General features: G+C 40.0%; 1 long non-coding RNA gene across 2 annotated transcripts in view; it reads left to right on the top strand.

Annotated features, from left to right (window-relative positions):
* The window catches only part of LOC122553736, a 63186-nt gene extending 43057 nt beyond the window's left edge, over window positions 1-20129 (top strand). The window contains exons 3-5 of one of the 2 annotated variants that reach the window (XR_006312810.1): window positions 7464-7553; window positions 19595-19734; window positions 19829-20129. This is a non-coding gene — a long non-coding RNA (uncharacterized LOC122553736). Of the gene's footprint in view, window positions 1-7463; window positions 7554-19579; window positions 19735-19828 lie in introns of both variants that reach the window. The other variant, XR_006312811.1, reaches the window with a different exon arrangement.
* Window positions 20130-24373: the final 4244 nt, after the last annotated feature.

Raw genomic sequence — 24373 nt, 5'->3', positions numbered from 1 at the left:
AGACATATATAGTTCGATTGTGCAAGCAAGAAACTTTCTGCTTTGCTTTTTTATAACCATCATCACAGAATTATGTAAGTCACTGCTGTTTCCCCAAGCAGTTAATTCAATGCCCTTATTTTCAGGCAACTCACCATCTCACCAATATTGGACGCATTGACGTACTTGGTTTCCCCTTTGCAACTACTGTCCTATTGATCATATAAGGAGCAAACTCAATCAGCGAACATTTGCTTCATCACCTTTATCAATCATAGTATGTTGCTGTAGACATATGTTGGCAGTATCAAAACTGTCTTGCAGAAAACATTCAGATTTAACTGGATAAAAGATATATCCAGATACCACATGACATATCCATGTGCATCACCTTGGATATTCCCTGTAACATTTACCATTAGTTCTTTTAGTGATAGCAGGAATATGAAACATTCCGTGTTGTGAGACATGCAACAGCAAACAAAATATTCACAAGCTTTTCCGGGACTTAGTGTGATCTGCCCCCTAAGAGATCTAAACAGCTGAATCACATTTTGAAAGTGCCAAATGTGCATTCTGTGACTATCTCTGCAACAGTATGAGAGCCATTATAACTCCCTTGTGGCCAGTTTGAGATTTGGCACAGGAGTCATAAGCCATCATTTCAGACCATCCTCTCTTTTGCTTGCCAAACACAGAATTACTATCATTGAAAAATACCCAACACAGTACGCAGACACTGACATCTGTAGGTTGATGTCTAACCTAGCAGCTGGTCACTTTACTAAAGGTAGGACATAATTGCATGAGAAGCAGTTCAGAGAAGGTTCACTCCACTGAATCCTGTGATGAAGGAGTGATCAATTGAGAAAAGGTTGAACACATTGAGCTTATAGCTGGAATTGAAGAATGAGAGGTGAACGTTTTGAAACCTATAAGATCCTGCAGGGAGTGACTGAGTTACTGCCGAAAAGATGTTGTTCTTGTGGGGGTGTCTGGAATTAAGGGGTACAGTTTAATAATTTGGGATTTCTCATTTATACTGCATTGAGGAGACTCAGAGGGTTGTAAGACTGTGAAATTCACTTCATCAGAAAGCAGTGGAGGCTGTGTCACTGAATATTCAGGGCTGATTTAGACAGATTTATGATTGACAAGGGAACCAAGGGTAATGGGGTATGGATAGGAGAATGGAGTTGACACCATCTTATCGAATGGTGCAGAAGGCTTGTGGGGCTTACTCTTGCAATTAATTCTTGTAATTTTGTGTTCAATTAGTTCTTTCTGAAATCTCATTCCTGACTGAAGTAAAGAAATCTTGATGTTTCCAGACAAATTGTACACACATCTGTGCTGATCAGACTCATATTTTGTACCTTAATGGAAAGGATTACTTTGATAATGTAGGTGCAAGAGATTCTTTTGCACTTGTTAGTATATAGGTTATTATCACCAAAAATTCTTCTTCGGTTTCAGTTGATCTTTGTTCAGAGTCACGAGGAGCTGAGCTGGCAATCAGAATAACAGTAGTAAATAAAATCTTTACTGACAGAAGTAGGGCTTGTTTGAAGTTAACCTCATGGTCCAGACTATTTTATAATGAGTCACTTAACTCATAAGCATATGGTTCAAGACTGAATTACCTAAAGGATCACTTTTCTAATTAACTAATTGCTTTAGCATGATTGTCAGTAAATAATGAGAGATTGTGTTTCTCTAAGTTTGTATCATTGTGCCTCAAATAAATATTAATTACTTAAAATTGTAAAAGAAATAAGGTTCTATTTTATAGTACCATTTATACCTTGCATCATCATTGGCTTCATTCTATATTAACAGTCTGGCAGAAATACATAAACCAATAAAACTCTTTTTTATGAAGATGGTTATTGCGCAAAGATGATTGGCAGATCAAAAGATTGGACAGAGTATAAAAAACAGCAAATATTGACTATAAGATCAATAAGAGAGAAAAAAAGTACAAGTAAAAGTTGGCTGGAAATACAAAATAGGATAGTAAGAGTTCCTATAGATGTTTAAAAAGGAAAAGAGTTGACAAAGTGAACATTGGTCCTGTAAAAACAAAGTGAGTTAGGGGAATTAATAATAGAAAATAATGAACAGCAAATGGATTGAGTAGGGACTTTGAATCAATCCTCTCTATAGAGAATGCAAGTACATCCCAGAATTATTTGTAAATCTGGAAATGGGAGGAAGGGAGGAACTCAAGAAAATTACAATCAGGGAGTCGTTACTGAGCAGCACGGTGGCAAGACCCTAGGTTCTGATTGACTTCATTATAAGATCTTAAAAGAAGTAACTAGTGAGATAGGTAATTTTAAATTTCCAAAATTTATTTGATTTGGGAAAAGTTCCATTAAATTAGGAAATAGTAAATGTAACTCCTTTATTGAAAAAAGGAGGGAGACAGAAAAGCTTAACATCTGTCATAGGGAAGATATCAGAAGCTGTTATTAAAGTCATTACAGCATGACAAAAGTTCAATATAATCAGGCAGAGTCAACTTGATTTTGTGGAAGAGAAATTGCATTTAGTCAATTTATTGGAATTTGTTGACAAAGTAATATGTACTTTGAATTAAAAGGATTCAGTGGATATCCTGTATTAGAATTTACAGAAGGCATTCGATAAGGTACCTCATGAAATGTTATAACTGAAACTAATAGGGGGCAACATATCAGCATTAAGAGAAGATTGGTTAGCTAATAGGAAACAGACTATGCATAAATGGGTCATTTTATGGTTGGCAAGGTGTAATGCATGGTGTGCCATGGTGATCAGAGTTGGGTCCTCAACTGTTCACAATTTATATAAATGACTTGGATGAAGAGACTGAAGTCATGCTAGCTAAATTTGCCAATGATACAAAAAAAGGTAGGAAAGTAAGTTATGAAGAGGATATAAAGAAGCTCCAAATGGATGTAGACTGGTTGAGTGAGTATACTGATCTGGTATGTAAAGTATAATGTAGGAAAGTATAAAACCATCCAATTTGGCATGAAGAATAAAAACAAAATATAATATAAAATTAACAAAGTATTTCAGAGCTGTCAATGTCATGGGATCTCTGTATCCTAGTGCATGAATTGCAAAAGTTTAAAATGTAGGTACAATATTTAATTGAGAAAGCTGAAAATGTTAGCATTTATTGTGTGGAGAATTTAATACAAAAGTAGGGAGGTTATACTAGACATTGGTGAGAGCACATGTTGAACACTATGTGAAATATTTATTTAAGGAAGGATGTTAAGTGTATTCGAAGTTGTTCAGTCAAGGTCTACTAGATTGATATTTTGAATTGATGGGTAGGTGAGACTAGAATTGTTTCTATTGGAGTTTAGGTGACTTGACTGAAACATATAAGATTCTGAGGGGTCATGAAAGGGTGGAAGAGAAAAAGATGTTTCCACTTGTGGAAAACCTTGAATGAGGGATCATTTTTTCAAAAGAATTGACCAATTGAGGCAAGGATTATGACAATTTATTTCTCTGAAAGAGTTGTGAGTCTTTTGAATTTTCTTCCTCAAAAGGTAATGAAAGAAGAGTCTTTGACTATTTTTAAGGCAGGGGGTGCATCAATTCTTGATAAGCAAGGAGATGCAGGGTTTCAGGCATAGGCTGAATTAGTCATGACCTAATTGAATGAGAGAATCAGCTAGAGGGGCTAAGGGGCTTACTTCTACTTCTAATTCTCATGTTTGTGTAAATGTCAATAACACAGAGCCACATTTATGCATCGTTTAGCCCTTATCTTGTGAAGGCATCTGTTCATTATACCCTTGCATAAAATAATACAAACGACAGAGTACATTTATGAAGTCACAATTTCTTTTGTTCAGTTTTGCCCCTTCCTGCCCTAATAGTGTCAACTCATTTCAATGTATATTTTCAAACAGCTCCTTTTCACCTTATGAAAATAGCATTCCTCATGTATGAGCCTCAACCTTGGGTATCTGACTGTATGAACCAACACAACTCGGTTTGACCACAATATCAATTGACCTCTACACAAATGCATTTTCTGATGGCAATCATTGGATAGCAACTTGAAATGTTGAATGAACCTGGTCTCCTTGCCAGCTCAGTAAAGAAAAGGCCAGTTGATCAGCAACAATGTCATTATTTCTGACAAAGGACTCACTGTGACAAAGAAATTGCATCTATTACCTTCTTTCCTAGTAATAGTAGGTATAATTTGAAGAAATGTTTTGTCTCTCTAAATTAATTGTAAAACGCTTTCCAGCTAACTTTGTTGAGGTGAGCCGACTTAGAACAGAAAGGGAATTAACCTTGGAATTTCTGTGACCATTGAAAATCAATACTAAATTAAATTTATCCAACCTGGAGGTCCTGGACTATGAATATAAATTCCCATTTGCAGTTGAAATGTTTTGTTGAGTGAGATTCAGGAGAAGCATTCCTTCATGATTTGGAGCAACCTTTCTCATGCAATTTCCACTTTTCACCTCATTAGTTATGTAAATTGTGGTTCATCACCCTTGTCATGAAATTGTGTGACAAGAGAGGCAAAGGTTTTTACCTGAACCATTAACCAGCTAAGAAACTTCCACCTTAGTGGGAATTCTATCTAGATTAGATTTGGGAATACAATCTTTTGGACGCATCACTGCTGGTCAAGGAAGAAATGCCCCAAATCTGTGTCTCCATAAAGGGTTTAGCAACTGGCATAGAAAGCCATGTCCTGTTCCACCGGTGTCTGCTGATAATATGCACAGACTGCACACCATTGTTCCAACTACAGGAGTTCAGCATCAATAACAAGGTAAGGAAGGGGGGTGGGGGTGTTAAAGGACAGCAACCTCACTCCAGGTGTCCATTCCTCTCGAGGACTCTGGGTGGTGCCAACAGGACCAATAAGGGGAAGGATCCACATACAGGACAACCCAGAGGTGCCTAGCACCTTTATCTCCCACTCCGGCCTCGGTCTGATCCCAAAGCATGCAGAAGTTCAAGCTGAGGAGAGTGAGCTGCATCTGGGCAGGACACATTCACTGCGCAAGTTCACAGGGACGACTACCAAGTCTTCCATGTCAAGAAGGCCATTTACAGCACAGGATTCCTTTACCCCAGTAGCCTAAGTTTGCGCTGTACTTTGAATGTAGTGAGAGGGAGAGGAAGGAAATAAAAGTGGTAGCATAGTGGTAAAGTCACTGGACTAGTAACCCAGAGCCCCAGGCTAGTGCTCTAGCAACATCGGTTCAATTCCCATCATGGCAGAAAGTGAAAATGAATTCAAATTTTGGGTAACTCAGTGGTTAGCACTGCTGCCTCACCAGTGCCAGGGACCCAAGTTGGATTCCAGCCTCGGGCGACTATCTGTGTGGAGTTTGTACATTCTCCCCATGTCTGCGTGGGTTTCCTTCAGGTGCACCGGTTTCCTCCCACGATCCAAAGATGTGCAAGTCAGGTGAATTGGCCATGCTAGGTTGCCCTAGTGTTCAGGGACATGTAGGTTAGATGTATTAGTCAGGGGAAATGTAGAGTAATCGGGTCAGGGGAATGGATCTGGGTGGGCTATTCTTCAGAAGGAGATTGTGGACTTGTTGGGCCAAATGGCTTCTTTCACATTGTAGGGATTCTATGAATTTACTGAGGACACATAGGTGTGATGGGTGAAATATCATTGTAAATAACTTTCTTTTTTGTAAACATCTCTTCACTTCCTGTGTTAAAATATCCGCTCTACTGTAATTTTTGCTGTCTGAACTGGTTATGGTGTACATATGTGAGAGGTGAGGAGCCTCTTCAGACTAAGATGAAAGAAGTTGTAATCAAGAGGCATGGCATATCTGTCACAAGCTTAAAAACTCGTTGACTGTAGCTTCTCTTCCAACACCATCCCTGCATAGTCTGAGGACCTTGGAAGGAGGCAGGAACCTGAAAGTTTTCCAGTAAACAAGAACATTTAGGGATTGGAAGCCTTTTCCATTAACCAGCTCTGCAGGCTGGATATAGGGTACTTTCAAAGCAAACTTGACACAGTGTATGGTCTCCTGCACCTTTGGATATCCAGCAGTTGTGAACAAACCCATTGCCCCAGACTGGAGTCTCCTCATCATGAGAGAAATATGTGAATTACTGTGATCTGGAAAAAATGGTGTCAATTACGTCCTGGATATATTTATTGCTTGAGGTTTTGTAGATGCCACACAGGTACCCAACTGGCTCTTTAAACAAGCCATTGCATAAACATTCAGGGCAGCTGTGATCTTGATGGCTACTGGGATGGGATTGTCACCCTATCTTTCTGAATGTTAATCCAGCTCCAGCAGTTTATACAGTTTGCCAAGGATATGAGGTTAATCAGCACCTGCACTGTGGGGAGACAGTGGTGTAGTAGTAATGTTACTGGACTGGTAATCCAGTCGCCTGTCTAATGTACTGAGGTCATGGGTTTGAATCCCATCATGAAATTTGGTCAATACAATTTTAAAAAGTCTAGAATAAAAAAAAGATATTCTAATGATGACCCTGACACCACTATTCATTGCTGATTCACTAATGGAAGGAAACTTGCTGTCCTTTCCATGAATGGTCTACATGGGACTCCAGATGTAGTTGACCCTTTACTCTGGGCATTTAGGATGGGCAAGAAATGCTGGTTCGGCCAGTAATGCCTATATCCCATGAAATATTTTTTTGTTTAAAGCTATCTTTCAAACAATTGAAGAAATTGACAGTGAGGTCTCTGTGTGTCTCATCATTCTCCGCTGCTTTTATGGACCTTCATCTGCTGCTTCCCCCTTTAAGGGCAGGCAGCAGGTACAGGAGGTCACAGTACTTTAGGGATTTGCTGGCAAATTTATAATTGCTCTCTCTTTCTAGAGAGATGAAAGAGTCTTGACAGTTGAATTAAGTCCACAAGAAAACCAGCTAGGAAAATAAGACATGTGGGGAATGTCAAGAAAGTGAGTGCTAATTCATCAAAGGAATTCCTGAGATCTCCAAGCATGAAGCTTCATGTCTCGCCCAGTCACCGCTTTGTAAGCAGGTCAATGTCACGTCTCCATAAGTAGTTCTGCGATCTGTAACCTTATTCAAATCTGTGTTGCACAACCAAAGTTTTCATGCTCTCTTGGGAGAGGAATTCTGCCATTAAGCCAACATGAGCTCCCCTGCCCCGACATGCCAAGAAAGAAAATGTTCCCTTCCACCTCACAGTCCATGCCCTTGCAGCAACATGTCATTGCCTTCCAGTGTTAGCTGTAGAATATGTTGGTGAGATAGAAACCTCAGGTGTCATTGTTAAGTGCCTTTATCTGATTACAATTCCTTAGCTGACCTGACACACAGATAATCAGTGCACTTTATGTAATGGTCATGATTGTTTGAGATCATTGTCCAAGAATTCACATTAAGAACTATGTTCAAGTGCAAATTGAAGCTAGATGGGTGGTATGATTGAATCAGCAGAGACCTGATTCTTGTAATTCTCCCAGCAGGGCCATCAATTCCAGAAGATTTACTCTGCTCCCAAAGAAAAACTCAATGCCTTACTCTATCCACTTTGCATGCAGTGTCAACCATTTTGTGTAAGTATTGTGCATTTGACTTTCGATCAGCAATGCAAGATTCCAACTTTGTTTTCTTAGAATTGAATTGCAGGCTCCATCTGTGGTGCAATAATTTCCCTTGTCCTTTATGTTCCATGTTGTATTGCTGTCCCTGTGGCCCCAGTGATATTTCAGTCTCCCCAGTTTCCACTGAGCCGTATTATATCACTATTAATATACCCCAGAGCTCATGACTTTGGCAATTTTCAGGCCTTAGTTGGACCTACACCCTCGCCATGTAAAGGCCAGAGTTACTAAGACCTGCATGAACACCCTACCATATGGGACTCAATCCTCAACTCCCTCCACCACTGTTCACTGAGCGCACACACCCCCCCCCCCCCCCCACCCTTATCCTCAATTGTCCTCTTTCACTGTTACCATTCCCTCAGCAATCTTGTACATTGAAATCCATCCACAGACATGAACTGACCATTGTTATTTTCCAGAGGAATATACGACTTTCTCTAAGATAAACCTTCTAACCATCATTGACCAAATCCCCAGGACTGCTTCTCCCTCACCCCCTGGACTGACCTGACTAATTCTTTCGCTGGTTACATTTAACCTGCAGGACTGTCTGTGACTCAAGGCTCACACTGGCAGGACACAGATCACCAGATGGCTGAGCATTGTCAACCTATGGACTAGAATCAGATGAATCCCTTGACTTACTAAGGTATTACACTTCAATGAATCTAGCCCTGTTCACCCCACTTGGGACTGCTCTCTTTCAACTTTCATATATAGTCATTTGCTTGAAGCGCATGTGCAGTGTTTGCCAGATAAACTACTAATTTTGCTGCAAGTATGACCTTAACATAGCACAGTGCCCACTTACCAAGTTGTCCACCACATTGACTGTTCATAGCACCATTATGATGAGCTGTCTGCCTCTCCCTCTACACTAACATGTGATACAAGCCACAGAGGCTGACAGCCTGTAACTGAGCACTGAATGACTCTGTGTACTAAGAAAGCAATGTGATCCACCCAGATGCTAACACTGAAGTCAGTGAGTGTGCACTCAGAAAGTCATGTGAAGTCAGCAGAGGCTGGCAGCCTCCAAGGAAATGGAAGATCTATGAACATTAAGAAAGCAAGCAACAGCCACAAGGTGCATTCCCTTGGAGATTCTGAAGAAATGAGTGTGTCTCTGCATTCAAAGCAGTCTGGAAGCTGCAGCAGCAGCAGTAGTGTGTCCCTGAGTTTAGATTAAGTTAGACTCCCTACAGTATGGAGTTCCAATGTAAAAAGTTGAAAGGCTGAGGTGATGTGAGAGTTAGTCCAAGAGTCGGCATGATAATGTGTAAAGTGTGAGTGGTTAGCCAATGCCAATTTGTGTATACAAATAGTCGAAGATGGTGGTGTCCATGGAACATAGATGTAATGGTGAAGACAATGAAGCTAGAATAGTGACTTGCAGCCACCAAGTACCTGATCTAAAGTACAAATCAGAAATTTGCACCATATAGTATCACGGGGAAGAAGAGGAAAATTACAAGTGTCATGCTAATAAGGCAAGTTGGGATTTTAATGAAATGTGAATGTATAGAAATAAGGTAGTTGTGAATCACTGGTGAGATTCTGAAGCCACCGTTTAAAACATAATTGGAATCTCACTAAATCTGATTTCTTGGCTCAGATTCAGATATTCTTATTTTCTCAGCATTGTCCCCACTTTGTCACACACCACACCAAGAAAGGTACAATTCCACCCAATGTTTTTTATTTAGCAATATTTTCCACTGCCTATACTTCCTTATTGATAACCATCAATATTAGTCTCAGAATCAACCCATTCATGTCGTCTTCCCTAATGCAAGCAAACATTTCATGAATTGATACTGCTTGAATTTAAATCCCTTTTACATGGTTGCTCCAATCAGTACCACAGTTTGCTTTTCCCTTCAATATCTGTGTTTATATCTAATCTCAAATAAATTAAATCCACTAATTAAGCATTCAATTAGTTTGTATTTATAACATTTAAGAAGTAGAGAAATAATTGCACAATGAAAAGGGGAAAAAAAATCAAAATTTCACAAGTGGAAAACTTCCCTTTATCTTTTTTTTATAATTGTAACATCAAATAGGAAATGATGAAGTGGAAGGTAGGCTTCTGAAGTTCATAATAAATTGCATCCTTCAAATTAACATACCAGAGGGAAATGTTTCCTGTGTTCCACGTGTATTTATTTAATTTGTTAGGCTTTCAGGATGATGACATTGTCTGCAAAATATTTTATCCATTATTAAAAAAAACTTAATAAATCTTCCACTTTCTATTTCAAAACACGAAAACGCTGGCTGCTCTGAATATGAACTCAAAAATAACCACTGTCACATGAGGTAATGAAACCATTAAAAGTGCAGTATTAAGAGGAGACAAGATGCAATTAGCCAAGAAATTACTCTGATCTTGCTGACATTTTCAAAATACATAATACAATATACATTGCACGCGATGATTGACAGTCTAATCCACTTTGATAGCCCAAGTCTGCATAGTGTGAGCAAACTGGTATATGACCAGATAAACCTCACAGCTGTGAATCCCTGATATGTCCATGCACTACCATCAGTGCAGAAAGTCTGAAGGTTTAAACAGTGATGAAAGTATCGACCATTAATGACAGGATCATCTTCTTCCCTGAAATACAATACACTAATCCCTTTTGCCAGTTCTATGAATTCATAATGTAAATTATAAACTCTGGTAATTCATCTGTGCTAACACAGTAGTGTTTGGAAATAGTAAAGAAATCTGTGCCCTCTTTGAAATGCCAGCAGAAGACATGAAATGTTCTTCTAGGCTGTAACATAAAGTCCTGTGTCATTACTAATTTATCACATAGCACTGACAAAGCTTCAGCAAAAATACGTTTGTCTTTTATGCAAAATTACACTGTACTCAGGAAATTTATAACTTAAAACTAAGTGATAAAGAAAATAAATGTCATTTGAATTAATGGAAAGCTCAGAAAAAATACAAATGATTTATAACATGAGACTGAATGTATGCTCCAAACTGGTCCTTCATGTCAACTCAAGACCACTTGTAATGTGATAGTTCTGTTTGGTACATGGAGTAGCTCTTACCTCAAGTTATTCTGTAATGAGCTAGAGTGCTTATAACATTAACAGCAACTTCTGTATCCATGCAAAACTGCTTATATTGCAAGAGAGATTTTTAGTTCTAGCTTTTTTTTAGGAGAAAATGGCTGCTTCAGATAGCTAAGATATTATATTAGAAGCATGGCACTTCCACCACATGTCTGTGTTCCATTTTAAATGGACATTATTGTGTTATAAATACAAATAGTTTTATTCCCAAATGCTATAGCCCCAATATTAATTATGGCAGTATTGGGTTGATAGTATGGATGGGTAGTCCCATGGTCTCTTAGGGGTAAGGTTTGCTTCTTTTAATTTCCACGCCTTGCTCAAATGAGCCTGCATTGTTAGTTTCCTGAATGAAATCCCAGTGGGAATGTTAGCAGAACTGATGGACAAGAAATCATTTTGGAGTCCATTGTTTTCAGGGACTCAAGGGTTTTAAGTTAAACCAAGTGTGCAGATCTGTGTGTATATCTACTCTTTTTACAGCCAAATGTGTTCTGCTAAGTTAGCCACAAATATATATTCCAATGTGTCTGTTACAGCTTTGGCCACTAGCAAGTTTTCTCCTTGAACTCCATTGAACTGAGTTTTCCTTGGGCTGCTTGATGTCAGTCAACTGTTGCCTGAAAGTTGGAGAGCCTCCTCCTGGCATTCAATTCTTGCATCCATATCTGAATCAAGGATGCAATGAGATTTGGAGTAGAGTGAGTCTGACCAAACCCAAACTGAGGAATGAAAAGTTAGATTTTTAGGGTGTCACTTGATGGCAACTTTGATGACCTGTTGTATTAATCTGTAAATGATTGTGAAGTGGAGCAACCAATTAGATTAGATGCGTTGGGAAATGTCATTGCTCCTGTCTGAAAAGACCCAGATAGAGAAATGTTCAACATCACTGTGGCCTTAATGGCCTTAGGCAGGACATCCACCTGAATCTGAATCTGAGAGGCACCAGGTATTGCTTCTGAGTCATGTGAAGGTAGAAGTGCTGTTGTGAAATTCTTAGTGATGTGAACATATGTGAAAACTCTTCTTCCTTCTTCATCTCTGCAGCCTTCACTTTCTTCCAGGGTCTTCAATATGTGCTATATGATCCCCAACATACAAACAAATATATTCAAGCAGAATTGGGTGATTTGGGCCCTTCAAGTTTACTCTACCATTCAAGCATCTATTTGTGTTCCAAATTCCACATTCCTATCTATTCCCAATAGTTTTAGATTCTTATTAGACAAGGGAATCAATCTACCTTTGCCTTAAAAAAACTTCAATATTTCTGCTTTCACCCCCCCCCCCCTCAAACAGAGTTTCAAAATTGCACAAACCTATAAGAGAAACAAAAGTCCCCTCGTCTTTTGTCCAAAATGGGTACTTTCTAATTTTAAAACACTGTCTTTAGTTCTGAACTTTAGTCCTACAACAAGAGTAACTATCTTCTGCATGTCCTCCTTGTCAAGATCATTTACAATCTTACAAACTTTAATCAAATCATTCTTTGCTGTTCTCAACTGTCATGAAAAAAAGGCCAGCATATACAATCTTTCCTTATAGGGCAACCTACTAATTCCAGGTATCAATCTCACAAATCTCCTCTGAAATGCATCCGAAGTATTTCCATCTTTCCAAGCCTAGTCCTTTGAATGCATGCATGCTTGCCCACACTTGTATCCTTCACAGAATTTGCTGGAAGTAGTGTGCAAATGGAACCATTTTCTTAATTTAGGCCTTCTATGACACCCGCGATCCCAACTTAAGAGCTCATGATGTCCAAGTTTCAACCACTGCAAAGATTTGCCCAGGCTATCGCAATTCATGAGTTTTAGCAAAATATTAGAATAATAAATATTTAACAAGAAAAATGTTAGCCAGAGCAGTGATAAACTGAAAATACAGTAAAATTAACATCTTGAATAAAGTATCAGCAAGGTTGCCAGTAGTGATAGCCAAGTCAGTGGTTAGAACCCAGGGTAGTAATTAAGATTTTATAGTGCTTGCTGGATGAGTAGTTTCATCCTAATAAGTTCACAGCAAGGATGATTGTCGCGGACTACAACATTAGCAGGTTGAATGCAATGTGAGAATGTGGTTACAACAATCTGGTTTGCACATATGTTATTAAGGTTTGTCCTTAATATCTGCAGAACAAGATATTAATCTTCAGCAGTCGCATCACGAATACAACTTAATTAATCTCCTACAATTTCTCAAGGCGCATTGTCTGTTTTTCCATTGTAGTTGACCATACTAATCCAAGGATTGTTGCCATTGAAGGTTCATTAGAGAGCTAGCACTGATATCAATTGTGCTGCCAGTCCAGAGACATGTCTTCTGTGTTCTTTTGAGCAGCTTTGCAACCAAGAATGTTTTGCACTATTCTAAAGCTAGTTATTTATTGCATAATGTGCTGCAAAACTCAGTATTTGCGCTATTGAATATAGTATCTAACTTTTCAATTTATGGTAAAAACAAATTTCTTCATAATTATTCAACTGATGTGGATTACTAATTTATTGTCAGAATACAAGGCATTCATGTTGCAGGGAATATGGTAACTGTTTGTTTACCTACACATTTTTCAGTCAACTGTTGATCCTGTGTTTAAATGTTTTTGGTATATGCTCCTCCATCTTGTTACAATCTAATTATGATGTTACTCTCTGTAGACTAATGTTGTTCAGTCCATCAATTTGAACTGAGCTATATGATAGTTCCCATTGATGTATAACTGTAATTGGGCATTGATCTGAATGTTGCAGCTTTGTTTAAGTCAGAGCTCACACGGTAAGCTTTATTGTAATATTTTATTTTTCTAAAAAGACCTGCATTGTTAACAAAGACAGCCAGTGAAACAAGTAATAGCAAAGCTTTTAAATAAATTTTATAGTGCCTTTTGTTGTTCGACCATTTTTGGGGAATATAGATTTTGGTTTTGCTTTGTTGTGTTTAGATTTTTATTAACTAACCTGAAACATGATGTTGAACTGATTCAAGTTTATTTCTCTTGATTATGACATACAATATATGCCATGTACAGTGAATCATAATCTCATGCATAATTCTATGGAATATTGGTAATCATTTAACATAAACAAAATATTAGTGAAAGTACATCCATCCTGATTCATGAAAAGTCACAATTCAAGCCGCCCACAATTTGTGGGCGGCACGGTGGCACAGTGGTTAGCACTGCTGCCTCGCAGCGCCAGAGACCCGGGTTCAATTCCCGACTCAGGCGACTGACTGTGTGGAGTTTGCACGTTCTCCCCGTGTCTGCGTGGGTTTCCTCCGGGTGCTCCGGTTTCCTCCCACAGTCCAAAGATGTGCAGGTTAGGTGAATTGGCCATACTAAATTGCCCGTAGTGTTAGGTAAGGGGTAAATGTAGGGGTATGGGTGGGTTTCGCTTCGGCGGGTCGGTGTGGACTTGTTGGGCCGAAGGGCCTGTTTCCACACTGTAATCTAATCTAATCTAATCTAAGCCCTAAGATTGTTCTATAAGCATCCATTAAGAGAAATTGGAACCATTGGAGAGGCTGGAGAGGTTGTTTTCTCTTGAGCAGCGAAGGCTGAGGGGAGACTTGATAGAATTATGAGGAGTGTACATAGGGTTGATGGTCAGAATCTTTTTCCCAGAGTTGAAATGTCTAATACTAGGGGCCATGCATTTAAATGAGAGGGGGAAAGTTCAACGGAGACATGAGGGGCAAGTTTTTTGCACAGAGTGGTAGGAGCCTGGAACACACTCCCAGGGGTGGTGGTGGAGGCAGATACGATAAGGGCATTTAAGGGACTTTTAGATAAGCACATGGATACGCAAGGAATGGAGGGCAGGCAGAAGGGACTAGTTTCATTTGTCGTCATATTAGGCACAACATCATGGGCTGAAGGACCCATTCCTGTGGCTGTACAATTCTATGTTCGTTGACTGATAGTCACAATAAAGCAGTCAGAAATCAAATCTAATTTAAATTCTGTTGGTTTGATCAAACTGGAAAAATCTGGCAAAAATTCAGAAAGATGATTGTACTAACTCTACATTTAAGCCACATTGCTTCATCTTTGTGAGTTATACGTTGTGATTTCTTTAGTTTCAGTGAGAATAGTTTGAAAAAAAGTCTCATGTTTAGCTCGCTCCATATTCAGAATGAAAATATGGAGAATCTCTTATAGAACTTTCAGAGGAATTATGATCAAAAATCAAAACAGAAGTTGCTGAGAAATCTCAGCAGGTCTGGAAGCATCTGTGGAGAGAAAGCAAAGCTAACTTTTCAGGTCCAGTCACCCTTCTTCAGAAAAGTGTTCTGAAGAAGGGTCACTTGGCCTGAAAAAGTTAATTCTGCTTTCTCTCCATAGATGCTGTCAGACCTGCTGAGTTTTCTCAGCAAATTCTGTTTTTGTTTCTAATTTTCAGCATCCACAGATCTTTGGTTATTTTTATTTGAGAATTATAATGGGTCTTGATTTTATCCGAGAGACAGGAACAAAAAGGTGACATTAGCTACTTTAAAAATAGCTAATTGCATGTATATAGGTTTGTGTGAAGTATAAGCCTTGTAAGTTCTCAAAATTATTAACTATGTTTACAATATTTCATTTCACTTCATGGTCTGAAACAATACACAAGTTTCCACTATTACAATTCAACTCTTGATGTATACTATGTGTATTTTTGTCCTTTGGTTTCCAATATATTAGGAAATGTTAGCTGCATTACCTTGCAATATCAGACAGTCACCTCTTGTGTATTGAGATCATATTAATTTCTGTTGTTCCATTCACATTTTGTGGTATAAAGTAGAAATATGCAAATATACATTTATAGTATTCATACCATGCCTCTAAAGAGCATGATATGCTATAAATTCAATGTTAATGTATGTAGTTCTCCTATCCATTCTTGTCCTATTGTGTTGATCTAAGACAAAATACTCTCGTGTCTTCACTAACCTTCTGCTCTGAGTCAGGCTACTCTGGACAAAATTTCCAGGGTGAACGATATAAGGCATAGCAATCCTTCCAAACACAATGGCAGGACCTCATTGTCATTTTTTATTTTGTTTCTCACCCATCACATCGTTGATTGTGTGGCTGAAAACTACTTAAGCAAATCAGTCATAGAGTATTGGAAATGTACAGCATGGAAACAGACCCTTCGGTCCAACCCGTCCATGCTGACCAGATATCCCAACCCAAACTAGTCCCATCTGCCAGCACCAGCCCATATCCCTCCAAACCCTTCCTATTCATATACCCATCCAAATGCCTCTTAAATGTTGCAATTGTACCAGCCTCCACCACATCCTCTGGCAGCTCATTCCATACACGTACCACCATTTGCGGGAAAAAGTTGCCTCTTAGGTCTCTTTTATATATCTTTCCCCTCTCACCCTAACATATGTTCTGGACTCCCCGACCCCAGGGAAAAGACTTTGTCTATTTATCCTATCCATGCCCCTCATAATTTTGTAAGCCTCTATAACGTCGCCCCTCAGCCTCCAACGCTCCAGGGAAAACAGCCCCAGCCTGTTCAGCCTCTCCCTGTAGCTCAGATCCTCTAACCCTGGCAACATCTTTGTAAATCTTTTCTGAACCCTTTCAAGTTTCACAATATCTTTCCAATAGAAAGGAGACCAGAATTGTACGCAATATTCCAACAGTGGCCTAACCAATGTCCTGTACAGCCATAACATGACCTCCCAACTCCTGTACTCAATACTCTGACCAATAAAGGAAAGCATACCAAACGCCACCTTCACTATCCTATCTACCTGCGACTCCACTTTCAAGGAGCTATGAACCTGCATTCCAAGGTCTCTTTGTTCAGCAACACTCCCTAGTACCTTATCATTAAGTGTATAAGTTCTGCTAAGATTTGCTTTCCCAAAATGTAGCACCTCGCATATTATCTGAATTAAACTCCATCTGCCACTTCTCAGCCCATTGGACCATCTGGTCCAGATCTTATTGTAATCTGAGGTAACCCGCTTCGCTGTCCACGACACCTCCAATTTTGGTGTCATCTGCAAACTTACTAATTGTACCCCTTATGCTTGCATCCAGATCATTTATGTAAATGACAAAAAGTAGAGGGCCCAGCACCGATCCTTGTGGCATTCCACTGGTCACAGGCCTCCAGTCTGAAAAACAACCCTCCACCACCACCTTCTGTCTTTTACCTTTGAGCCAGTTCTGTATCCAAATGGCTAGTTCTCCCTGTATTCCGTGAGATCTAACCTCGCTAATCAGTCTCCCATGGGGAACCTTGTCGAACGCCTTACTGAAGTCCATATAGATCACATCTATTGCTCTGCATTCATCAATCTTCTTTGTTACTTCTTCAAAAAACTCAATCAGTTTGTGAGACATGATTTCCCACACACAAAGCCATGTTGACTATCCTGTATCAGTCCTTGCCTTTCCAAATACATGCACATCCTGGCCCTCAGGATTCCCTCCAACAACTTGCCCACCACTGATGTCAGGCTCACTGGTCTATAGTTCACTGGCTTGTCTTTACCGCCCTTCTTCAACAGTGGCATCACGTTTGCCAACCTCCAGTCTTCCAGCACCTCACCTGTGACTATTGATGATACAAATATCTCAGCAAGAGGCCCAACAATCATCTCTCTGGCTTCCCACAGAGTTCTCGGGTACACCTGATCAGGTCCTGGGGATTTATCCACCTTTAACCATTTCAAGACATCCAGCACTGCCTCCTCTGTAATCTGGACATTTTGCAAGATGTCACCATCTATTTCCCTACAGTCTATAACTTCCATATCCTTTTCCACAGTAAATACTGATGCAAAATATTCATTTAGCCACATAAAGGCCGCCTTGCTGATCTTTGAGGGACCCTATTCGCTCCCTAATTACTCTTTTGTCGTTAATATATTTGTTAAAACCCTTTGGATTCTCCTTAATTCTGTTTGCCAAAGCTTTATCTGCCCCCGGTTTGTCCTCCTGATATCCCCCTTAAGTATACTTCTACTTTCTTTATACTCTTCTAAGGATTCACTCGATCGATCCTGTCTATACCTGACATATGCTTCCTTCTTTTTCTTAACCAAACCCTCAAGTTCTTTCGTCATCCAGCATTCCCTATACCTACCAGCCTTCCCTCTCACCCTGACAGGAATATACTTTCGCTGGATTCTTGTTATGTCGTTTCTGAAAGCTTCCCATTTTCAAGCCGTCCCTTTACCTGCAAACATCTGCCTCCAATCAGCTTTCGCAAATTCTTGCCTAATATCGTCAAAATTGGCCTTTGTCCAATTTAGAACTTCAACTTTTAGATCTGGTCTATCCTTTTCCATCACTATTTTAAAACGAATAGAATTATTGTCGCTGGCCCCAAAGTGCTCCCCCACTAACACTGTCACCTGCCCTGCCTTATTTCCCAAGAGTCGGTCAAGTTTTGCACCTTCTCTAGTAGGTACATCCACATACTGAATCAGAAAATTGTCTTGTACGCACTTAAGAAATTCCTCTCCATCTAAACCTTTAGCACTATGGCAGTCCCAGTCTATGTTTGGAAAGTTAAAATCCCCTACCATAACTACCCTATTATTCTTACAGATAGCTGAGATCTCCTTACAAGTTTGCTTGGCAGGTCAACTGGGTGTGGGGAGTAGATGGTTGTAACTGGGAAAGACAGATGCTTGGGGAATGAAGCGATTGATAACTGGGGTTTGCAGGAGGTGGGATTGGCTGCAATCAGCTGACGGAGGGTTCATCAGCAATCATGACAAGCTGGGAGAGAGGGGTCTCAATTTGGAGTGGACGTCTGAAACCTTGACGTGTCAGCAAGGATGTTCCTGCCAACCTAGCTCTAGGTTGACAATGGACATGCCCAAGTCTTTGACAAAGTGGGTCATAGTGCCAGTAGTGGCCATCTATCACAATGGCTTAGTTGGGACTGGACAGATGCCAGCCATCCAGACTGCCAACAGCTCTCTGAGGTGAACATCCTTCCCCGATAGGTGTGGAAAACCCATGTCCAGATACTTAATTATGATTCAAGGTTGCAAAAGTACAACTATTGAGGGAAGGATGGGTGTTTGATTTAACAGCCTTTGTAGAACTGATAACAGAAACGTTACAGTCTGTATGATGTGTCACCCCATCAAACATTACACAAAACAATTTTTCTCGGTGAGATTGGGAACCACTGCCCTGCTTCATCAAGATCTATGATTCTATTCCATCCCTAAACTTCTTTACCTCTCTACTGCTCTCTTCGCCTTGAAGATGTTCCTTAAATCCTACCATACTGACCGAGCTTTGGTCATCTGTTCTATTGGCACTTTGTGTGGCTCAGTGTCAAATTCTGTTTGGTATTATCCCTGTGAAGTGTCTGGGGACAGTCTACCACGTGCTATTAAAATTGAAATTCTTGTTCTTTGTTCTCCAGTCCCTGACAAAGCAAATTTACAGCTGTCACATTTTTGTTCTGGAATGGCTCAAGAAAGAGTTTCACATTTAATGCACTCAGCATTTAGAGTAGGAATCTGGACAATCTCTTGGAGTGCATTAACTTTTTAAAAGCCCTTGTAGAACTGATGACAGAAACTTTACAGTCTGTATAATGTGTTACCATATCAAAAATTGCACAAAACAATTCTGAGAGCTACAACAAGGCTCTGACATTCCATGGAGCAGTGTGTTTTGTCAATCAACTTTATTCTTTCCTGAACCCAATTTAAATTTAAAGACTCAAGTTCAATAGCATGACTCCTATATAAAGGGTGTGTGTTTGGGTGGGATTGCTCAGAAATTACAATTACTTAAAAAGTCAAGAATGTCAACTTTACAATCACCGGACAAATGAGTGACATTTCAAAATGTTGGGAAGCTGGTGTGTGATTTTGTCACTTTTCTAAAGCATGTTTTCTACTAGAGATCCTGGCAGAGACTTCTCAAGGAGGACCTAATAAGAAGAGCACAAAATTGTAATGAGATCAATCTTTAGCTGCACTCGATGAAATTTGGGACAGGATGTAAAGACTGCTGTGGGCCAGTGGAATAAAGTTCATAAAGGTAACTTCAGGGCCATGTGAAGGGAGATGACAGTGCGACTTATTGATAATCATGGGCAATGTATCACAACTGACTCTGTCCCATTTCTTTCTAGGGCCCCATGAGTAGCAACACACTTATTGTCATTGAAAATGAAGACTGGCTTAACATCTTCAAACTGCCCTACGGTTCAGAGGATCATTAACGTGGCCCCTTACAGTATGCTTTTCTATCTCTGTTATTGGTAATTCTTTGCTAGTAGAACTTTGTAATCCCTGCCCTCATTTTATCAAAGTAATATGACAGATCACGCTGTGAATATGAAGTTTGAAAGATTGTTATGTTTTGCAAGTGACTGATGTAAGAAAATGTGGAAGAATGAATATGGTTACATGAGTTATGATAAATTCTGCTGATAACTGGACTACATGGCTTAGTTTTTAAAGACCACATTGTCTACTGAAAAGAAAATGCAAGATATTCACACCTGTAATCAGTGAACATGTTTACTGTGCTGTCTATGTGTAGACTGTTGCTTTGTAAGTTCCAGGGCTATCTTATGAATGTCAGATTATGAATGACTATATTGTCAAATGTCTATTTAATTCCAAGATAGAATGAAGTTATCCGTCTAGAGGATAGTTAATTGGCATTTCCATATGGATACCAGGTCCCTGTGATTCCTAGTGCCATGGTATTGGAATTTGACAGGGATGTAGTCCATAGAAATCTATTGCAGGTATGGGTTACAAGATTTCCTAATTATCCCTCAACCTCAGTAGGATCAGCAAGACTCTGTCTTTAGTAGGATCAGCAAGACTCTGTCATTCGTCTCACAGGATATAGGTGGAAGCTGACATTCACACTGAAGTGACCAGTTCTGTGAGGCTTTAAACAAATCTAGAAGATTCACTTAACTTTGGTTCAAGGAAGGAGTTTCAATTCGTCCCTTACTATACTGCTTGCACTATTATAATACATTGCACTGCACTGTACATAAGTTTACTGTTGACTCATTACTCACTCATTGCTGATATGGTTGGCTGGAGTGTAAGGGATAGAAGGCCCTCCTCCATCAGAATGTAATGTTGGTCTTCTCTCTTCAGATCTTTCACTTTCTCACATCACCAGCAAGGGACGTGCCTGATAGTGTTCTCACTACCGAGAGAAAGAAAGATCAATGTTCTCACTGTTTGAACTTAGGGTTCAGACATATCAGATGAGCTGAAATTGAGGTGAATGTGCTTGGGTTTGTTATATTGCAATGAACATCTTTTTACATAATAAAGAAATATGACTGGGTTCTGCAGGATGGAGGAAGGAAAGATGTTTCGCCTGGCTAGTGAAATCGAAGAATTTCATTCTCTCAGGGGGATAAGAGGGGAGTGTTTGGAATTGTCCCACTCAGACAGTAATGCAGGCACAGCTCTGTAGATGCGCAATTAATGCAACAGTATACTCATGGAAGTTGAAGATCTCCAGGACTATAGGGACGTTGAGAGAATAAGGTGTTGAGTCACATCATTCAGGATGTAGAAGGATGGTGGAATTTGCTCCAGGGTCCAGTTGGTCTAATCTGGTTCATCTGTTGCCACCTATCACTATGTCACCCATATAATGTTCTCAGCAAGGCATAGTCTGCATGAACAACATGCAAGCAAGCAGCTTTCAAAGTAATTGGCATTTGGGTTTTCTTGAAGCAAGGTCTGTCATCATTATTGCCTGTAGGAGCATGGTCATGGGAGTATGCAGCATTGTGCTGGTATAATTGTATGCAAGTCCTGCCAAGACTAGGTTTTTCTATTCCGTTTGATGCTTCTAAGGGCTCACAATACTAGCATTGTAAAATGAAAAAAGATATTTTATCTCATGAAACAGAGAAAATGTAACTTAAATAATTCAATGATCATTATACCAACGAGGAAGCAGCAGGCTCCCAGCAAATAGAACCTTTTTATAACAAAGCATTTTAGATATAGCTATCTCTCAGCTAGTGGCCACTAGGATTTCCTGAGCACGTGGCATTCTGTTCCTTGTGGTATTTCTGGTTTGTACTATATTTCATGACATTGTTAAATGATGTTCTCTATTTCATCTCCTATCTCTTTCTAGACTGCTAATGTTTGAGCACACACTCCTATTAATAGCATTTTTTTCATTTGTTCAGGATCTCTTTTTAGGAACATATTCACTCCCAGATCCACAGTTTGAGCTTCTACTGTGTTTTCTTGCCTCCCATCTTTTTATTTCATGTTACCAATCCATGATACTTCAGTCCTAGCCTCCTGCTCCTCATCCTGTACATTAATTTTGCTTTTATAGTTTCCGCTGGAATTCCCTACTGTCCTTTTTAAAAAAAAAATTTCTGGTAGCTGGCCTGTTCTGGTAAATGTTTGACTTGAATCACCAACTTTGCCAGTGATTGTTTGAGACCAATGGCATCATATTGACTATCAGAACTGATATATCCATCATCAGCCAAGCTGTTGATTAAAGCAGTTTGACCCACACAGTTGTGAGAGGGTACTGGGCTCCTTATTGTTTTCTATAACATATTCAGAATCTGCAAATTTGTCATTCATACCAAGCAACCTTGAAGAGTAGATTGAAACATCTTGGTCCCATCCTGTATAGTTTCCAACTTTATGGTCCAAGTATGACCTTCACAGAGCCATTAAGACAGCCAAGGACCAATACCAATCCAAACTAGAGACCTAGACAGACATCCAGCAACTTTGGCATGGACTGAATAATATCACAGGTTCTAAAAAGAGACAGTGCAAGATAGCAGACGATGACATATCCCTCCCAGATCGTCTCAACACCTTCTATGCTCGCTCTGAGCAGAATTTCTACGGAGAGGTAACACCTATTCCTGATGAACCTATCGCAATAGTCCCTGTATCTGAGGTCAGATCAGTTTTCCTTCATGTGAATCTAAGGAAAGCAATGGGACCAAACGGAGTACCAGGCCGTGCGCTCAGAGCATGCACAGATCAACTGGCAGAGGTCTTCTCGGACATCTTCAACCTCTCCCTGCAGCAGGCCACTGTCCCTGCCTGTTTCAAGAGGGCCAACATCATCCCTGTGCCTAAGAAGACTCATGCAGCATGTCTCAATGACTACTGCCCAGTGGCTCTAACTTCGGTGGTCATGAAGTGCTCTGAAAGGCTGGTTGTGGCATTGACCAACTCCAGCCTCCCTATTACTCTTGACCCACTCCAATTTGCCTATTGAACCAATTGATCCATGTCAGATGCCATTTCACTTGCCTTTCCCTAGAACATCTTGACACTAAGAACAGCTACATAAGAATCCTACTCATTGACTACAGTTCAGCCTTCAACACTATTACTCCCTTGAGACTGATTACTAAGCTTAGTGATCTCAGGCTAAGCCCCACTCTCTGCAACTGGATCCTCAGTTTCCTGACCCACAGGCCACAATCAGTGAAGATTGGGGACAATATTTCATCCTCACTAATACTCAACACTGGAGCACCCCAGAGGTGCGTGCTCAGCCCCTTACTGTACTCACTGTATACCCATGTCTGCGTCGCCAAATACCAGACTAATGCCATTTACAAGTTCGCTGATGACACCACCATAGTCGGTCGAATCTCAGATGGCGACAAAACAACTACAGGTGGGAGGTGGAAGACCTGGAAAAATGGTGCACTGAGAACAACCTAGCTCTCAATGCCGGCAAAACCAAGGAATTCATTATGGACTTTCGGCAGGATGTTACTCATGCCCCCTTACACATTAACAGCACAGAGGTGGACAAGTGGAGAGTGTCAAGTTCCTGGGAGTGGTCATCCACAACAAGCTTTCTTGGACTCTTCATGTGGACACACTGGTTACAAAGGTCCAACAATGTCTCTTTTTCCTCAGGCAGCTGAGGAAATTTGGCATGACCGGTGAATTCCCTTGCCAATTTTTATAGGTACGCCATTGAGAGCATTCTGTCTGGATGTATCACTACCTGATATGGCAACTGTACCATTCAAGATCGGAGACGGTTACAGAGTGTGGTGAATCCGGCCCAGACAATCACAAAAGCCAACCTCCCATCTAAGAATCCATTTACCAGGCCCATTGTCAAGAAAAGGTTGCCAGAATTCTCAAAGATCCATCCCACCCTGTCAATGTTTTTCAACAACCTCTACCATCGAGGAGAAGATACTGAAGTCTGAACACAGCCGGTTTCGTAACAGTTTTTTACCCTGCTGTTGTTAGAATACTGAATGGACTCACAAACTCTTAACATTCATCTGTACCTATGTTTTTGTTTTTGCCACTGTTTACCTATTATTTACTTATCTATGCTTCTTAAGTATGTGATCTACCTGTATTGCTCGCAAGACAAAGCTTTTCACTGTGCCTCAATACACATGACAATAAATTCAATTCAATTCAACCAAGAACCTAGAGCTCTCTCTTCAAACCCCTCTCTCTTGAATTAAGCCATATGTCCCAGATTAAACCTGGCTTCTGATGGCCTTATTGTATCTTAAGCCTTGGTAAGTTCTTTGAGACTTTGGCTTTGAAGAAAGCCTTTTTCACTGTGTGTTCAAATGCTCTTATAAAGTAGAGCTTATTGTAACTCCTTCCCAAGCTGGGGGCTGATCACTTATCACTTATGGAATGTTAGAATTTCT

This window comes from Chiloscyllium plagiosum, chromosome 10, assembly GCF_004010195.1.
Source record: "Chiloscyllium plagiosum isolate BGI_BamShark_2017 chromosome 10, ASM401019v2, whole genome shotgun sequence".
NCBI lineage: Eukaryota > Metazoa > Chordata > Chondrichthyes > Orectolobiformes > Hemiscylliidae > Chiloscyllium > Chiloscyllium plagiosum.
The sequence above is the reverse complement of the archived record's forward strand: the minus strand, read 5'-3'. Positions and strand labels throughout refer to the sequence as shown.